The sequence below is a fragment of the Uranotaenia lowii genome, chromosome 3, assembly GCF_029784155.1.
Source record: "Uranotaenia lowii strain MFRU-FL chromosome 3, ASM2978415v1, whole genome shotgun sequence".
Taxonomy (NCBI): Eukaryota; Metazoa; Arthropoda; class Insecta; order Diptera; family Culicidae; genus Uranotaenia; species Uranotaenia lowii.
The window spans coordinates 83592447-83611272 of record NC_073693.1 but is presented as its reverse complement, the minus strand read 5'-3'; the positions used below and the strand labels follow the sequence as shown (position 1 = coordinate 83611272).

Here is an 18826-nt window from a genome sequence, read left to right as displayed (position 1 = left end):
TGATGCAACTTTCATCTGAAGACACCAAAGTGGGCCATTAACACCTTGAAAAGTTATGAAAGAAACAATGACAATAAATCTCTTTTTTAACATCGAAAACAAACAATGGTCGAACAACTGCACTCACATATGGAGATAGCAAGCACTTCTTACAACATGGAAACAAAAGAACTTATCAAAGCAGGTAAAAAACACTATTTTTTCGTCCTTTTCAGACTACCCCTACTCGCATAACAGTCCCATATGAATTTTCGTCAGTTTAGGTCAACATAAGGCTTTAACATAAAAGACTAAAAAAAGAGGTTTTGTTCTAGAAATTTCGAAAAAAATATTAATTCGTGGCTGTCCTATATGAAATATACCTTTCGGCGAAATAGTCTTTGGTTTATTGCTTTGAATCGTTTAAACATTTTTTTAACTCACTTGATGTCGAATGATGCACACTAGTTTTCGAAGGCAGGTCTGACTTTCTTAGGAATGACTTCCTGAGCGAAAAACTATCGGATGCAATCAAAAATCGTAGAAAGATTCAACTTACAATGTGGAATTCATGATATTTTTTTGCAAAAGTATGTTTCTTTTTCTGACAATTGCATTTAGAAGTTCAAAAATGATCAAATTTAAGTCTTAGAAAGTAGCTTTGTGAGAAAAATATATTTTGTATGGGACTGTTATGCTAGTAGATTCGAAAAAGGTTTCAAATATGGTCGATTAACAGTCTCATAATGAATAAAAATGGTGCTCTCGACCTTACCAATAACCCAATTTCGAAAATTTCAGGCCTAACGATTTATTATGACAACCTAGAAACGATTTTCGTCTATGCTGAAAGTGGTGGTCACAATTTAAAAATATATTCCAAAACAGAAAAAGCTGATTGTCTCGCTTGCTTATTTTTGTATATGGGACTGTTATGAAAGAAGGGGCGGTAGATTGTTGCAGCTTAACTGACTTCATGTTATATCCAAAAATCTAATAACGTATTCGTTTATACCCAGTTTTGCACCAGGTCACAACAAGTTATGCACATTTTACTGCCATTTTTAGAAGTTTATGCGCTAAGTTTTGCATCCGTAATTCCCCAGATTTGATTTAAAATGGACGGTGGTACACTGAAGATTCGTGTGTGAGCGATCGAGGCAGCAAAACACTGACGACGAATTATGTTCGTTCTAGTATGGTTAACCTCAAAACTGGGCGAATGTAGAAAACGAATACGGTAAAGTATCATATTTTCATCATTTTACAGCCTGGGCTGGTCATACTGAGCTCTTTGATTATTTCTACAACATTTGTGCCACTTTCTCATACTTTTTTGATCAATGGGAAAGGATTTTGGTGTCCAGTGCTTAGCTCCCGATATAAAAAATACGTAAAGCACGTCTATATTCCATTTTTTTAATCACATTTTTGTGATCCCAAACATAGGAACTGAACCTTCTACTATTGGCATTGATTATGCTTCACAATGATCTTTAATCGAAAAATTAATAAGTTATATAGTATATGACCAGGTTGTAAAAGCATCATTCCCATTATTAGTTATATCACATAAACAATACGATACTCAGAATTTTGGTTAAAATTTTAAGTCAGTTTTGCTGCAAACACTCTACAAAGCACGAAAAAGAAGTGTTTTTTACCTGCTTTGGTAAGTTCTTTTGTTTCCATGTTGTTAGAAGTGCTTGATATCTCCATATGTGAGTGCAATTGTTCGACCATTGTTTGTTTTCGATGCTAAAAAAGAGATTTATTGTCATTATTTCTTTCATAACTCTTCAAGGTGTTAATGGCCCACTTTGGTGTCTTCAGATGAAAGTTGCATCATGAATTGAGCTATACAATGGTATTTTTTGCAAAATATTCGGTGGTGCAGACGGTACTTTTAGACGCAATTTAAAGTTTATTTACAACTTTTCATGTTGAAGGTCATTATTTAATTTTTTTCAACTATTCTATTTGGAAAGCTGATAAAATTTCAATGCATTTTGATGTGCTATTTTATAATTTCCGTTGAGAAACAACAGAGTTATGTAGCTTTGAAAAATGGTTATTTTTTATTTACAAAAAAATCTAACCGAAGCTAACTCAAAAAATAAAAATGTTAGAAATCTGAAAAAATACATGTGTTTTTGAGTCGCAAAAATGAACCAAATTTTCAATTTTGGGGAAAATCTGAAGACCCCCGGCGCAAATTGTCAGATAATAAAAAAAAATCCCCAACTGTAACTGACAATTCCCAGGGCCAAATTTCACCAAACAACTTTTGTTTAGTTAATCAGAGTTTGAGTTTGTTGACTATCAATATTCTATACATTTTACAAAAATGTTCAGAATGGGTTTTATGCAAATTTGCTCGGATTTTTTATCGACCATTTTTGAATTAAATGTCCGGATTTTGCGAGGTTCTGAAATAAAATAGCTCCAAATTGTACGGCCCGGATACGTTCCGAAAAGAATCTTGCAACTTTATACTAAGTACCGTCAACTGGGGCATCATGCAACACTTTTCAAATTCAATGGCTTCTAAAAAGTTAATGTTCACATATAATCATACCACATCAAAAGTTTTAAGGTTTATGGGACACCAAATTGACGTAGTCAGAAAAATTATTGGTTTCGCCAGTTATTTTTAAATTTACGAAAAACATGCGATTTTCACCCTATTTAGAAAAAAAGGATAAGTTGCAACAAACTTAGTTTAGAATAAAAAATCAAATGAAAACTTTTGAACATTTATAGTTTTTGATACATTTGTGATGTCTTCATTCATAAAACAACTACTGCAGTAGTTTTTGGTTTTGTTCGAATTAAATTTTTATTTTTTTTCTGTTAAAAATGGTTTTGAAGAGAAAGCACGTGAGTACTGCATACATTTGAGGGTAAAAATACAACAAAAAATTCTAGCTCAATTGATAAAAATTGATAGTAAGGTTGGATGAAATTTTATAACAATTAATCGCGCGTTTCAAAACAATCATATTTCAGCGTATGGAAACGAGATTTAAAAGGCGAATCATTCATTTGCATTTTGATGCATTTTAACTAAATTATAAAAATATTTTTTTAAACAATTGGTGATTTTCCGTAAAACATTTTTACACAAACAGTGTTGAAATAGGATGATAAAAACAATATAAAATTTTAAGGTGATATCATTAAGCAATTCGTCTTCTTGGGTAAAGTTTTTTACGGTATCGAAAAAAGTAAAAATTTGTACATCTATTGCTCGATTTCTTTAAATTTTCCTTAAGAATCAATAACTTATCGCTGCTCGGCCTAAAGGCTAAGATCAAAGTATATGAGGATTAAAAACTTTTGAAAACTATCTAACGATGTGAGAAACAATTTCATCATTATTTTGTTATGATTAAATAATAACTTTATTACATTATAATAAAATAATAATTGAATTAGTCTTTTGGTTTATAAATGTTGCTTCTAACCCTGCTGTTGCATGATGTTTCGTTTGAAGGTACTTAAAAGTTTTGAACTTTCATCAAGACATTTGATTTTTTAAGCTTTACGGATGAGCTTTTGTGGAAAAATCAGTTTCAAAGGCTGTCTATTAATTTCATTTTACCGGGCCTTATAATATTTTTTTTTAAAGAATTTTTCAAATGGTGAAACTTTACGTCTAGTGTTCAAAAAATTCCTCTATGACACAAAATTTTCAATTTCAAAAAATAGAAACAATCTTGAATTGTGTCAAATAAATTATATATTTTCTTAAAGAAAGTGAATAATGAGAATAATTTCTTTCAAGATTTATCGCTAAATATGAGAATAAGTCCGGATGGGATCAGGTAAAATGGAACGCTTTACTTACAAACATACTACAAGAATTGAAACTTGTGCTGCAGAATATTATTAAATTAACGTTTATCAAAAATTATTTATTGTCCACTTTATTCTTGCTGGTTCTTTCATTGATCGTCATTTTATGCTTCGCTGACGTTTGGTTACGTTGAAACTTTTTCTAACAAATTTTTGACGGTCACCATAAGGATAAAAGAGTCAGTTTTATGCCACATACTATTGTATGAAAATTAAATCAATCAGCTTTTCTGGATTTTCTTTTAAATTTCAAACACCTTCACAACCGCATGACTTTAGTAACAAAATACGAGGCATATTTGGCTATAGTATACTTTACTGAAGCCAAATAATTCTCTCGAAGTCGTAAAATCAAGCAAAATAAATCAGTGAAAGTCAAACAGTTGTATTTCCAATATCGAATTGCCACAATCAAAAGCCAACTTGTTTGTTGGATGGAACAAAACTACTTAGTAAGTCGTAAGATCTTATTTCCCCTTTCAGCCGCTGCTTATCTTCGGGGTTTACTTTTGCTGAGTTAACAACCCTAGAAGCCAAGTCAAGTCAAGCCCCTACCCAAACAAAGCTTGGAGGGAGGACGGCCTCTGTTTGCTTATCAGATTTCTATATTTCCAGAATAGATTATCTGTTCATCAGTGCCGAAAATGGCGAGCGTTCACAAGCCGAAATTTAACTTTCGGCCAAAGTTTTCCGATTGTCCCAAAATAGAACGAAAGCCCCCCGCCACGCGTTGCAAACTTAATAAACCCTCACCCTGGACCCCTTCTTTCCGTTTTTTGCTCATTTGTTTTCTTTGTTCCTTCGTCTTGTTTTAGACACACACAGATTGGCCTCCCCCAACAACAGCAGCAGCTGAAGCAGATCAAGCGCGAAAAATCTGAGGAACTACTGGGAAGGCGAAATCAAAGGGAGAAAGCTCAGCACAACAAAAACACTGAAACGGCAGTTTCTCACGAAAACGGACAGTTTGGCAGCGTTGATCAAGATGGAAAACTTTTCCCGGGTTTTTGTTCTTACGTCACCGAAATCATCGCCATCATCATTGTCAGCATCATCGTTGTTTGGAGTATTATCATCAGCAGCTGACCGCAGCAGCAACTAACTCTTAGAACTCGGGCAACAGCTGTTGGTAATTCGGCACAACTGGTTCCGTGTGGAAGAAGGGCGGCCATCAAACGGTTTGAGTTTGGGGGAATTGTCCATTTCCGGCTAAGGAGGGCATCCGAGAAACGGGTCGAAAAGACTCAAGTGCGGCAACTTGTCTAGCCGCGGCCGTGTAGTTTGGTTTTTCAATTTTTTCCCTCGTTAAACTCTTCTCATCACGTCGGTTGAATTTTGAGTGGAAGAGTTGTTTTTCCCGGAGTGAGGAAAGGGGAAATCGGATGATGGATCGGTGCCGTTGATCTTGTGGAAATTTCGAATGGTTTCAGGTTCAAGTAGAGCAAAAAGCGGCGGCATCAGTTGATGTGCTAGTGTAGTGTTGTATGGCGACCGTAACACGGCGCGAAGACCAAGTTTTAACGGATGACCCCTAGCTGCCTGACCCCTTACGAGAGAGAGAGAGAGATGGAAGGTGGAAATTGTGCCCAGTGAAAGGTGCCAGCAAGCAACAGCACAGGATCCATAAATAGGAGTGAAACCCGGGCTAGTTTTATTCCCGCACACGCGAGTGCAAGCCATAAAATTGTGTACCGGAAAACACGTGAAGAATCCTGAGAAGAGGCGTAAACTTTTCAAGCCATTCGAGGAAAGCCTCAGCAGCAGCAGCAGCTTTTCCGTTCACTTGTGTTTGGGTGGCAGAAGCAAGCAAAAGTTCAGCCATTGTGCAGAAATAGCTCAGGTAAGTTTTATGATTTTGGTTTTCCTGTCTTCAGGTATTCGTGTATTGTTAGTTCGTTTGTTGGAGTTACATCTGTATATGATGAATATTTTCTGCTCGGTTTCTGCTCCAACTGCTCATAAACATCCATTTTTCGCGAGTGGAATAATAATTTTCTTCGACACTGCGATGCACTGTTTGAGCGGAAGTTGGCGGGGTTCAAGATGACATCCGGAAGGCGTAAAGAATAACCCTTTAAACTGCACGTTTGGTCTGTTGAGATATGGCTATTGGAGGAGAATGGCTGGAACCTAAAAGAATTAAGGTTGCCCCAAAACTTTGAACCTGAATGTCTGAAATTATAAAGAATTAACTAATCCTTAATTAAGCAAACTGATTTTTTAGGTTGGTTTAGGTAGTAGTAAAAAAAACATAAAAACGACAAACATACCCAGGTAACCACCAAGCATTAGTATAAGCAGTAAATCAGCATTATATCTGCATTTCCGCTGCTTGTTGTAGCATATAAGCATTTGAAATGCATAGTTGTTTTAAATTAGCATGTGATGTTCTATTTAAGGGGGGGGTAGGGTCTAACACTTTCAAAAAATCGATTTTTTTATTTTTTTATTTTCTTATTGTAAAACATTTCAAGAATGTTGTGTCAAATTTTCAAGTCAATTGAAGCAAAACTGTAGAAGTTATAGGCCTTTATCCCCTCCTATCTAATACTGCAAGAAAGCAAGAGCAGAAACTTCAAACGCGTTTTTCTCGAAAGCACATTTTTAAAGTCCGTGGACATCGTCATTTGAAAACTACTTATCCGATTCTTTTCAAATTTGGAACATAGTTTCTACATATAAAATACCAGACCCCAACGTTTTTATTTTTTGATTTTTTTACTTTGGGGAGATTTTATAGGTGAAAAATGGCGGATTTTTAAGTGAAAAATCGTAGTTTTTACTTCAAACAGTCACAAAAATTTCATAAAAATATTTTTAAGTTAAATAAAAACGTTGGGGTCCAGAAAAACATCTATAAAAAATATTTTGCTCCGATTTTTTGAATTCAGATGATTCTGTGCTGAGATACAGTGTCCACCGCAAATCCTGTTTTCTAAAAGGCATCCTCGAAAATGCTCCGTCACCGGCTCATTTTTCAATATTTTTCTACGAAAAAATTACTAAATGTTCTTTTAACAATGCTTTGTATAATGCAAAAAATTTGAATACATTTGTTAGAACGATAGCTCTAGAAAAAAATCGTGAAAATGGTGTTTTTTTATACCCGTTAGACCCTACCCCCCCCTTAAAAGCTTTTAGTCAGTAAAAAGCTTTTTGAATGCACAATAGCCATAAAATAGCGATTTCAATGCTTGAATAATGCAATGAAAAAAATTTTTAAAATCGCATTTTGGATGCTGATTAAAAACAGCTACACATATTAAATGCTAACAGACTGCAAGAAGCAGTGGAAATGCAGATATAATGCTGATTTATTGGAGATACTTATTTTTGGTTTGTAGGTACCGTAAATCGTAGAGGGTTTTGTAAAACGGATTTTTGGGTGAATAATAATATGTGTCTTTATTTTACCCAAATGTTTTCATTATGATGCTTAACTTGAACAGTTTGCTGAATTCTACCTAGGTGTTCAGTTGGTTGTTCATTCATAATCGTATTATAATGTCTAGGTATAATCAAACAAAACAACTTATATACCAACGTACCTGATTTATACCCATTCCTTCGTATTTATAGATGGCATATTTTTCTTTGTGTACAGATGTTTGTTTTGAATATTTGAAGAGTGATTAATATTGTGCATATAATAAAAAAAAGTGGGAAAATATCATCAAAAGTGGTTCATACAATCGAAATTTGAAGCGGTATAGTGAAATAGATGATTCATCGAACAGTGATCTTGCCAATCCTTCGGGCACACCAAACACTTTGTTGAATACACCGTCAACAAGTACTTATCCACTTCCAATATCATCTTCAACGCAAGATGCTCCAGATGTAACACCTTTGGATACGTCCTCAATACCTCTATTGAATTACGATGACGATGCCTTAGATACGAAGGAGGACGCAGAACCTTCAGAAGAAGATTATTATAGCCTTGACGATGAATCAGATGGCCACGATAGAATAATTGAAGTTGAGTCAGATCTTTCAACGTTTCTTCGTCAATGGAGTTTAGAGTTCAAAATATCCCATTCCGCGCTGAAACCTCTTTTATCGCGTTTATCGCGATATGATCGCATGCTACCTACGGAGCCACGCCGTTTACTGGAAACCCCTCGAGAAACTGTCAAACTATAATTATTTTCTGTTATATGTGAAAGTAACTGTCCATAATTTTTCAGGAACCGTGAACTTCAATGCTTTTCATGGATGTTTAAAATGCACCACCGTTGGAGAACATTAAAAGGATTTAAATGTAAACACTTATCCAATAAAGAGTGCACCTAAGCGAACAGATGCCGGATTCCGTAGTAAAATCTACGATGGACATTATCAAACCCATAAGACTCGCGAGAATGGAAAAATGAAAAAGGTGTCACATTGTTTAAAGATGAACACAACCCAGGTAACCACCAATCATTTAAAACAGCACGTAAGTAGCACTATATACGCATATACGGCAGGTGGATTAAAGCTACTAAGCATTAAATAAGCATTTATGTAGCCCTGAATGCTACTCAAATGCAGGTGACGTGTTGTTTATATGGGACAAAAATATCATGTTCCATCAGGTCTTCTCTTATAGCTCAGCGGATAAAGGAATCGTCCGTTGATATTGATGTCGCTAGGATCCAGGTTCAAATCCCGTTCCAGGGGGAGGAACATAAACTCCAAGAGTTTTCACCACACAAGGGTGGTATACAATGGTAAAAGGTCGAGTGAACAAAGAGAGGGTGATATGCAGCAAAGAAAGAGAGGAGTGGGTCGGTAAAGAAGAACACGAGATAAAAATATCTGTGAGTGGTGATCACAGGTCTTTTTTTTAAGAAACGGCGAAGCATTAAATCAGCATTTCAAATGCTTTTTAAATGCCAAGTTGGGAACATTTGTAGGGTTTAGCACTAAAGTAGCCGTATATTTTGCCAAAACCTGCATTTGAATAGCATTCAGGGCTACATAAATGCTTATCTAATGCTTAGTAGCTTTAATTCATCTGCCGTATATGCGTATATAGTGCTACTTACGTGCTGTTTTAAATGCTTGGTGGTTACCTGGGTATACACACAAATACTCATACCTTAGGTTGCCAGACTTTTTCCAATACGTATCAGGACTGGACAAATCCGGGCAATTGTATACAAAAACCTTGTAAAATCCGGGCATTTAATTTCATTATTGACGACCAAAAGTCCGGGCAATATCTGAGCCAATTTTGCCAAAACCCAGAAATTACTCAACAGAAACCAAGAAAAAAGTGGAAAAAAAATTTTCACCGAAACTCGAAAGATTTTAAATCGTATATTATTCCAAAAACCCTTTCATGGTTTTTTTAAAATTTCTCAAAAAAATCGTTTTTGAGGCATAAATGAAAAAAAAAACAATACTATTTGTTTTTTTTTTGTTAGATTTGTCAAAAAAGTTTATAAATCCGGGCAGAATATGGGTAGGGGAGATAAGGGCACAATGGTCACCTTAAGGAAAACGCTTATTTAACCATAGAAAACAGCTATAATATGTGAATTACATTATTGTTTCGTGTTCTGAAATAGTTGCCTATTGCCTAATTGGATGAAACTTGAAAAAGTAGATAAAAATGTTTAAAATTGCATTTTATAATTTTTTGCCGAAAGCTGAAAACCAGTCACTGTAGGGGCATAATGAGAACCCCCTGGGGCAGTATAAGCACCATTAATTGGGGCACGATGAGCATTTTCTGCCGAGGAATCTAGCAGCGAATTTGACTCGATGAAGTCATCTGAATAATAGAACTACAGCTTGACTTGTTCCATCTGACGATTTAGCCTATTGGTAAGGTGTCGGAGAGGTAATCATTAGACTCGAGTTTGATTTTTGGTCAAGGTGAATTTTTTTTTTCATTTATCATTCATGATCGATGCATTTTGCACTAAACCAGGCATGTCAAACTCGTTTAAGTCTGCGGGCCGCGTTAAAAATCTTTCATCTCCAAAAATAATATTATTTCCTCTCGTAGCAAAAAAAAAATTTTTTAGTATTTTGTAGTAGGAAAGCCATCGTATTTCTGTGTAGTAGGGAATTTTGTGATAATTTAAGACGGGGCTACCTGGGCCCGCATTGACCTGGGCCGCGGGGCGCATGCGGCCCGCGAACCCCCAGTTTGACATACCTGCACTAAACGGTGGGGCCTAGATTCATCAAACATATAACATATAACAAAATCTGTTTGAGAATTCAAACAATCAACACATGCTCACACATTATGTTGCTGGTGTTTTGTTTGACGGATGATGCTACTTGCCTTATAATGTAACAATCAATAAAGTCAATCATGAATGGTATGTGAAAATAATCCCCTCGGACAGGAATCGAACTCAAGTCTTATGATTACCTCTCCGACACTTTTCCAATAGGCCAAATCGACAGATGAAACAAGTCAAGCTGTAGTTCTAGTGTTATAACTTTTTCAACGGGGGGGATCAGTAAGTTTATTAAAAACAACATTAGAGAATTATAGTGTAAGAAACATCTTGTTATTTACCTTTGAAATACTAAGTGTAGTGAATTTAAAAGGAATTTAATTACCTTATACTACATGTTGGAAAAATAAATAAATAAATAAATAAATATTATTCTGTTGACTTCATCGAGTTGAATAAGCTGCTAGATTATACGGCAGGAAACGCTCATCGTGCCCTGATTGATAGTGCTCTGTTTACCTCAGGTCAACAAATTTAAAAAAAAAAAATTGATTTTTAAAATTGATTGAAGTAAAAAATCGAAAATTTTAATTGAGAAACAATCTGTAAATCATGTTGCAGTGCAGTCATTTCTGATCAAGATGATTTAAAGGTGATAAAAGCTTATTTGGTGGTGCTCAAAAATTATAATATCTTCGTCACTCGAGAACCTAGATGGTTAATATTTAATATTTCTGTAAAGATGAAAAGGATATATCTTTTTTTGATGAAAAATTAATACTATGGGTATTACGAAACAAATCCTCTTGAAAATTTGTTTAAGAAAATACATACTTTTGTAGAAAAATGGAGTGCTTATTATGCCCTGGATGCTCGTTGTGCCTTTATCTCCCCTATTATTCAATGTTCTCATATTTTGTATAAAATATCCGGACAAACTCGGATAAAACCAGGAAATCTGGCAACTCCACTCATACCTCATATTTGGCCTAGATACGTTCATAATTACATACACGGACAATTAAAAAACAGTAAAATTTACCGAGAAGCGAGGTGATTTTCTTCCCACCCATCTTTCTCGGTAAATTTTACCTTTTTCACATTCATCTAGTCAAAGTAAATTATACCGTTTTCTCATTTGAAGGGTAAACGCTATTGGTTTGATTGGTTTCTTCAAAATAAAAAATGTATCGCTTTTCCCAGCTCGATCCCAGTGAATTTTTACTTCACTATGAGGTGAGTTTCACCTCTTAAAGGTAGAAGTTACCTTTTCGGCTTCTACGAGCGTTAACCTTGCTGTCTCGGTAAATTTTACCTTTATTATTCTCCGTGTATAAATTGTTCTTCATCAATATTTATGTTCATATGCATGATGGCGTATCGTTTTGTAACTTGTTTCGGATTTCAAAAACCTGTAGTCCAAAGAGTTTTCTTTTTGGTCTTTACAAACAAAAGACTGTTTGCAGATTATTAGATTGAGATTTAGGTGCCAGGGTTTTGATTTGAAATTTTGTATGGAAAAACGCAAAAATTTGTTCAAAGAGTGTCAGTTTTTTTTTTTAAAAACAAACACAAACCAGACAGGATCTCAATGAAAATTGATATTTCCTCGAAGAGAGTCCTTTTTCTTAACTCTAAGCATACATCTTTCGAGGCGTACATCTTTGATGGCTAGCATCTTACAAATGCTAAAACCATCAACCCACAAAAAGTGTACTATGTGTGTTCCGTCAAGTACGAACGCACCTCCGCTACCAAAAGAACCCCACCGAGATACAACTCCAATGGTTGGTATGAGCTGTCAAGGTGAGCCTTCCGGTAGTATAGTATAAAAATAGTAAGAAAAAGCGATCGAATCCATAAGGTGATTAACAGGTTTATTTCACTCTAAAAGTCTATATTTATATAACTAATTCAAATATCTTACAGTCACTATTATACAATTTCGAAGTTTGCTATCACAGATTGTTCGGCTTTTAGTGTTATTAGTTACAAAAGGTAAACAAGAAATTTGTATGATTTAAAATTGTAAATCTAACCTAGTTATCACAGTTTGCTATCACAGATTGTTCGGCTATTATCAGAAAAGATATACGTGTTGTACAAAACAAGGCACCGATCAGGTAACATACAAAACTTACAAAATTAGTGTTTACGTAATTCAATTAAAAAATGGTTTTTAAAAATCACAGTTTACACAACAAATAACGTTCAGGACGACAACAAGACTATCCACGTAAAGTAGGCACTAAACGTAAGTACAACACAAACTACAGAATGTAAACACAACAAATAATGCTGGATGCAAACATTGCAATATTCTTATAATAGCACATGAAACATAATTTTGTAATAGTACGATATCGGTTGCAGGTATAATAAAAACGTTCAAATTAACGGAATCTACTGTCTTGTCATCGTACCGAGAACAATGTGTGCCGTGACCGGGATTCGATCTCATGCCCGCTGGCTTAGAAGACTTGAAGGCTATCCTCTACGCCACGGGCTGCGGTTTTCTTGAATAATTTGTTCTCACGCAATGCAAATGAAATTCCAAGACGGCAAAGCAGTAGGAGTAGCGAAAAAATTGCAATAACGGTCCAAACAGCGCATTCTTCTTTCCACGAAAAGAAACTAGCAACACTGACAGATTTTAAGCACAATTTTTAAAAATATGATTTTAACAAGAAAGTTATTACTTTTAGAGCATTGAAACGTTCTGATGGAATGATCTTCATGAGATTCTCTATCATTTGCATTGAAAAATAAGGTTACTAGCAGGGTCGGATTAAGCCATCGGTGGCCCGGGACAATTTTTCACGGGGGCCTCTACGTTTAATTTTTTTTTTTCATATGTTTTCCCAGAGAACACATAATATTTCAACCAAACAAAGAAATTGTAAAGAGTTAGTTATATTACCTTCAAATAACCGTTTATCTGATATCTTAAAACAAGAACTATTAAATGCAAAATATAATTCACAATTAATTTAATCAGTCTATCACCACCCAAAAATCTCTGGATTAGAAAAATTAACAGATAAATATTAAAACTTTTTTCATTTAATTATCCATCTCTTGGTATAAACAGAATAAATATTTCCCTCAAGACTATTGGAAGGTAACATGAAGATTTTAGACATAAAATCTATAAATAAAGAAAAACAACAGAATCTAACTCAAATTCCATGGAGATACAGACAATTTAACAGAGAAACTCAAAACCTTAAATCGGATTTTATTCAGGCCCACAATTCAAAGTATCAAATTGAAATCGTACTATAAAATTACAAATGAAATTCAAATACAAAATTGAGCATCAAAGTTACAGCCAGAGGAAAGCAGAAATTGCGAAATTTCTAATGCAAAGCAAATGGTTATTCCACTTTCATATCTTGAAAACACAAAAAAATTGTGTTCATGTAGTCAGTTGAAATTTTAAAAATCTAATGCGGATCAAAACTTAATATTAAAAATCATTTATTTATTTAAAAAACATATGTTCTTAAAAAATTTAGAAGCATTTGGCAAGCAATAATTCAGAATAGAAATAAAATGTTCAAGACTCAGATTCTTAAATTTGGAATAAGATGAGATTTGAAACATAAAAATATTCTTGTTTAGAGAATCGCTCAATGAAATTGAACTATGAGAGCATTTGTTTGATAATAACAATTTTAGAATGGTCATTTAGAGAATGATCTGCTGAATTCAGGGTAATTCCGTTAGAAGAGGATGATTTTAAAAAATGTACATCAGAATCAAAAGTTTGAAATGTGGGCTTAATCAGTTTAAAATGTTTCGATTAGAATTTCAAATTTTAGATTCAAATTGGAATAAAACATTCAATAGCGGAACTCAGTTTTTCTAATTGATCCTAATCAGTAAACTACAGTTACCATTTTTCCAAAATTAAAATGGGTGTAGAGTGTATGAATCAACGCAAATTTTAATAATAATCGAAAAACAAAGATTAATTTTGCATTTATCATACTCATACTAATGCTTACAAAGTGAGCATTCCAGATTTCCTGGTTTTATTAATTTTATTTCCAACAGAGCCCGAAAATAAATAACGATTTAAAATTATTTTAAATGTTTTTCTACATATTTCTACACTTTTTCAAGTTTCTGTAAATTTTCTTTCTAAAACTGATAATTTTTGATTTTTTTTAAATTTTTGGCAAATCTAAGAAAAAGTGAATTTTTCCCCCATGAAATTTGTTACATTTTTTTTTAAATAAAGCGAAAATACATGCTTAATATAGTTTCTTATTTAATAAATAAGAAAAAGTAATGTATTATTTGTTGTAGGGCATGCTTTCCAGATTCTCAGGATTTATTCGGAGTAAAGTGGACTTATAAAACAAATTAAGGTCTAAACTAGGCTCAATTTTTTCTGTGCTTATTTTTTTCCAATTTTGTTTTTTTTAGTTTGAAAAGAGGTTTGAACGCTACTGACGTGTTCCGATAAAAACATTAAATATTTTGGGTGTTTTAGTCACTTTTTTATAGTTTTTTTAAATTATCATCGAATTCTGCTTAGTTTAACTGGATTTTATATTGAAAAAATCGAGACAAATGCCCAGATATTGCCAGGCATGTAGGAACGGGGGGTTTTAAGGGTTAAATCCCCCTCCCCTCCCACGAGAATCCAAAAAATGTCAAGCAAAATGCTCTTCGTAAAACTCTAATTTTGATGAACGACTAAAGGGAATCAAAAGTAACAATCTCGACTCAGAGCTAAGGCCAAAACCTCGAAATCTTATCCCAGGTCCACAATTCTACTACAGATTTTAAAAAAATTTCTCACTTGTTGATAGATATTTAAATACTGTACTCGAAACGCGCTTTGAAAAGTAATTCACAAAATAACTTGGTGCAGAGTTTTGGGAACAGTCTTTAGCCTCGAATATCGAATTTTCAACAAGATTAAACTCAGTATGGTTGCTTTATTGCCCGGAATTTTCCCGAGTATATTGACTTTATATATAATACTAAAGAAAAATTTAAATGATAATAAAAACATTACAATTTTTTTCTCGTTCAAATCCTTTTTTTTTTTTTTAAATTTATAAACTGGCTGATGTGCTTCGATGAAAAAAAAAAACTTTTCGAGTTTTTTTCTTCTTGAATTCCTTAATTTGCCGCCGACCGTGGCCTAGAGGATAACGTTTAAGTCTTCTAAGCCAAAGGTCATGAGATCAAGTCTCGGTCACGGCAAACATAGTACTCTTTCTGTGGGTTGGGGGTGTTAGCATAAGTAAAATGCTAGTCATTATATCCTTGAAAGATGTACGCTTAGTCTTAAGTAGAACTTAGATCTCTTCAAAGAAACATGAAGTTTCACTGAGATCCTATATGTGTGTGTTCGTTTATCAAATTTTCCCTGATAATGCCCAGATTTTGGGTTGTAAACTGTAATATTTTTTTCAAGAAGGCCCCCTTACCTGTTATAGAAAACATTTAAATTCTGGTTTTTATTTAATCCATGATAGCAGGTCGGCAAAATAAAATTAGTAATCAGAAGACTGGAATGAGCAAAAACATTTCTAAGTTTTGGTAAAAAACGAGTTTGACTTTTTTTTTTACTTCTGTCAAAGATAAAGTATGATGAATGTGGTCAGTAGATAGTTTTTACGTGAAAGTTATTTTATTTTATCATTTTTTCAAATAATGCCAGTTTTTTTCGCTTTGAAATATTCGCAAAAAAATCAAAACATAAATTCTTCTTGAACACTAAACGGATATGACTCACCTGATTTCAATTAGCGATTTCGGTAATCGATTTAAGATTTCTTATCTTCATGAATCAGAATCAAAGTCGCAGAAAAAATAATTCTCTTGGCAAAAACAATATTTGTAATTCTATTATATTGCTCAAAAAATCTGAAACGGTTTTGTGATATTACTTCTATAAACTTCACCAGAAAGTTTTACCAAACATCGACAAATATAGTCACTTTACTTGAAAAATAACAATTCACATTACAAATTTCATGATATTTTCAAAAAGTAGCGTTAGAAATCCTATCCCAAGAATATATGAGTTTAATTGAGAAATATTTGAAGTTCGCACGTATTTTCAAGAATAAAGAATGATATTGTAACTTAGATTCTTAGAAGTAGTTTGATTAGAAATTATTGGAGTTATAGATTTTTATGTGATTTCGGCAACTTTTACGCAAAACAAACTTAAAAACATAATTTTTTCAATACATCTCAATTACGATTAAAAATATTTTCTGGATTTCTGGTTATTGCTGTGGTATATCTCCAGAAGGCTTTTGGAAGGGAGTGATAAGGAATAGTAAAACACCACACAAAAAAGGATTCTTCTAAGGGAGCATTTTCAAAGTTTTTATGAATCGCCTTGAAAAAATGAAGTTTATGAGCAAAAAGTTAAGCAAATAAACGACAAATCGAGTTTTAGCGAAAAAGTTCAAATCAAGTGAAAAAATAAATTGTATGGATAAATAAAAATTTTAAATGATCATGATCTAGTGGTCAACCTTATCAATTTTGGCTGATGTTATAAAACGACAGACGCCGCACGAGCTTACGAACGGAGTTATGGTGCCTTTTTAAACTCTATTTCCCCCAAATTTTGTAAACCATCCATAAAAAAAACGAATTTTCCTTTTTAAACTCTATTTCCCCCAAATTTTGTAAACCATCCATAAAAAAAACTAATTTAGACTTAAAACTCTTGAACAAAAATAGACCTATCTTGTGCGATTTTTGCGTGTAGTGGCTTAACCAGGCTTCAATGGGTTCCTTGGAAAAATCACATAAGATACGTCCTATTTGGTTCAAAATTTCCAAGTCCGAACAATTCTTTTTCTTAAATAATTGAAAAATGTGGGGGAATTGAGGGTAAAACAGCCAGAACTCCATTTTCCAAAGCGTGCGGAGGCTCAAACAGCCTTCATTCGATTTTTCAAGAAAAATCACACAAGATAGGTCTATTTTTGTTCAAAATGTTCAAGTCGTAATTTTTTTTTTCTTGATTATTCACAAAATACAAGGGAATTAGGAGATAAAAAGGCACTGTAACTATGTCCAATCGATTTTCCAGATATTTTCACTAAAGGAAAGTACTTTTTCATAGATTTATCATGGATACTGAATTTCTTCACGGTTTATAGACTTTTTTTCCTCATTGTGCGTTAGTTTAGAAGGTTGCTCATCCCGGCTCTAGGCGCATTTCGGAACACTTTCCTCTAAATGGTTTTTATGGACCCTTTACCCCCAGCCGGTTTATAACGGGTGAAAATTGGATGCCTAGGTTAAGGGTAGAATTCAAATGGGCTCTTTAGATTTGATATGAAAGAATTACGCAAAAGAATCATGAGTTGGGTCTCTATTTAAAAATGACTAACTCTTATGTTACGTAACACAAAACGCAAATTTGCCTATCTCAGAAGCTAAAAAGCACCACAAGTTATTCATTGCGTTTAACGTTACGGAAATATTAATTTTGCCTCACCAGTTTTATCCATATCGTAACAGAGCTTAACGATCATCATTCATCCCATCACGAGACGCACGGCGGGTTTGCTTGAGCCATTCGCATACACACGTAAGGAAAACATATCCACATCCATTGGCATTGGCGTTCGGTGTTCTCCAGGAAGCTGCACAAAGTTACAATCTTTAGCGAACGAACCAGGAAAACCAAACCGATAGAGGTCGCCTTTGACGTCACCGTTTGTTGCTCGGCTACCTTCAATATGCCTAGCTAGATATACATAACATAATGTTATGGACCAGCCAGCTGGCAGCTTCAAGGGGTGTGCTGATGATGGTGTGATGAAAATGATTGCCATTCCGCAAGACTTTTTCTCCCCTCATACTTATACGCAATAATAAGGGCACCAAACCAACAGCCGTGAGGATTTTCCTTTGCCCCATGCTCCGAATGTTGTTGTAGTAAAAATAAAAGCGAAATCATTGGTCCCTGATTGGGATTTGCCAGGCAGGAGGGCAGAGGTGGCAACCAGTCGAAAATTTTCTCGGCCACCACCGACCGATTGCCGGTGTTTGTTTATCATGTTCTAATAATTTTACTTGCACCTTTCTATCGTTTTCTTAGCCGGCAGCCAGCCACCTCACCGCACAGCAACTGTTTTGCTAGGCTGTGTACTTAACGAAAATTGTTTACAAACAGGGTTAACACAACCGGTTATAAGGAGCCGCAGTTTTGTGATTTTTTTGAACAAGGTTCTAGTTTTATTGAATTGGAATACTGAATCATGGCGTTAAGTTATAGCCAAAAATGCTTCGTGTAATTCGGACTATTCGGATTATACTTGCCAGTCCGATACCTTACTCAGTGCACCATCTGAGTCGATTAGCAAATTAAATTTTATCCCTGCATTCTAGCACCCAATCGTATGCGTCGAATCAGTTTTATGCTGCCCGTAATGTATCATAAATCTACGCGGATGGCAACTTGATGCTACAGACTGCTAGTATCGATGGCCTTGATATCGACACTATTCCTGCGAATTTCAATATGACCTGTCAAAGCAATCTGAAAGTTCATTTCCCTGGCCATCAACAACCGCTCGTTCCTGCTCCAAGTCATCCCGTTGTATCGGTCAGGTTGGTCAGGGGAGACTTCCCATTGCCAAACTATGGCAAGTATCCGCCTGCTTTTTATATTTCACCTAGTCATGCATCTCCTGCGCCTGATGATGTTCCCCTTTTCAGCGTACATCGCACACAGAGATCCACCTGTCCGACTACCTTTTCGCAACTTCATGTTCCTGCTATGACGTCACCGCCTTCACGGAAACATG

At 34.6% G+C, this 18826-nt stretch overlaps 1 protein-coding gene across 4 annotated transcripts in view; it reads left to right on the top strand.

Annotated features, from left to right (window-relative positions):
• LOC129757634 (diacylglycerol kinase 1) overlaps positions 1 to 18826 on the top strand; it is a 459105-nt gene that overhangs the window by 50514 nt on the left and 389765 nt on the right. For all 4 annotated transcript variants that reach the window (XM_055754909.1, XM_055754905.1, XM_055754906.1 and 1 more), the window contains exon 2: positions 4653 to 5677. The gene's annotated coding sequence lies outside the window, so the exon portion shown is untranslated. The remainder of the gene's footprint in view (positions 1 to 4652; positions 5678 to 18826) is intronic.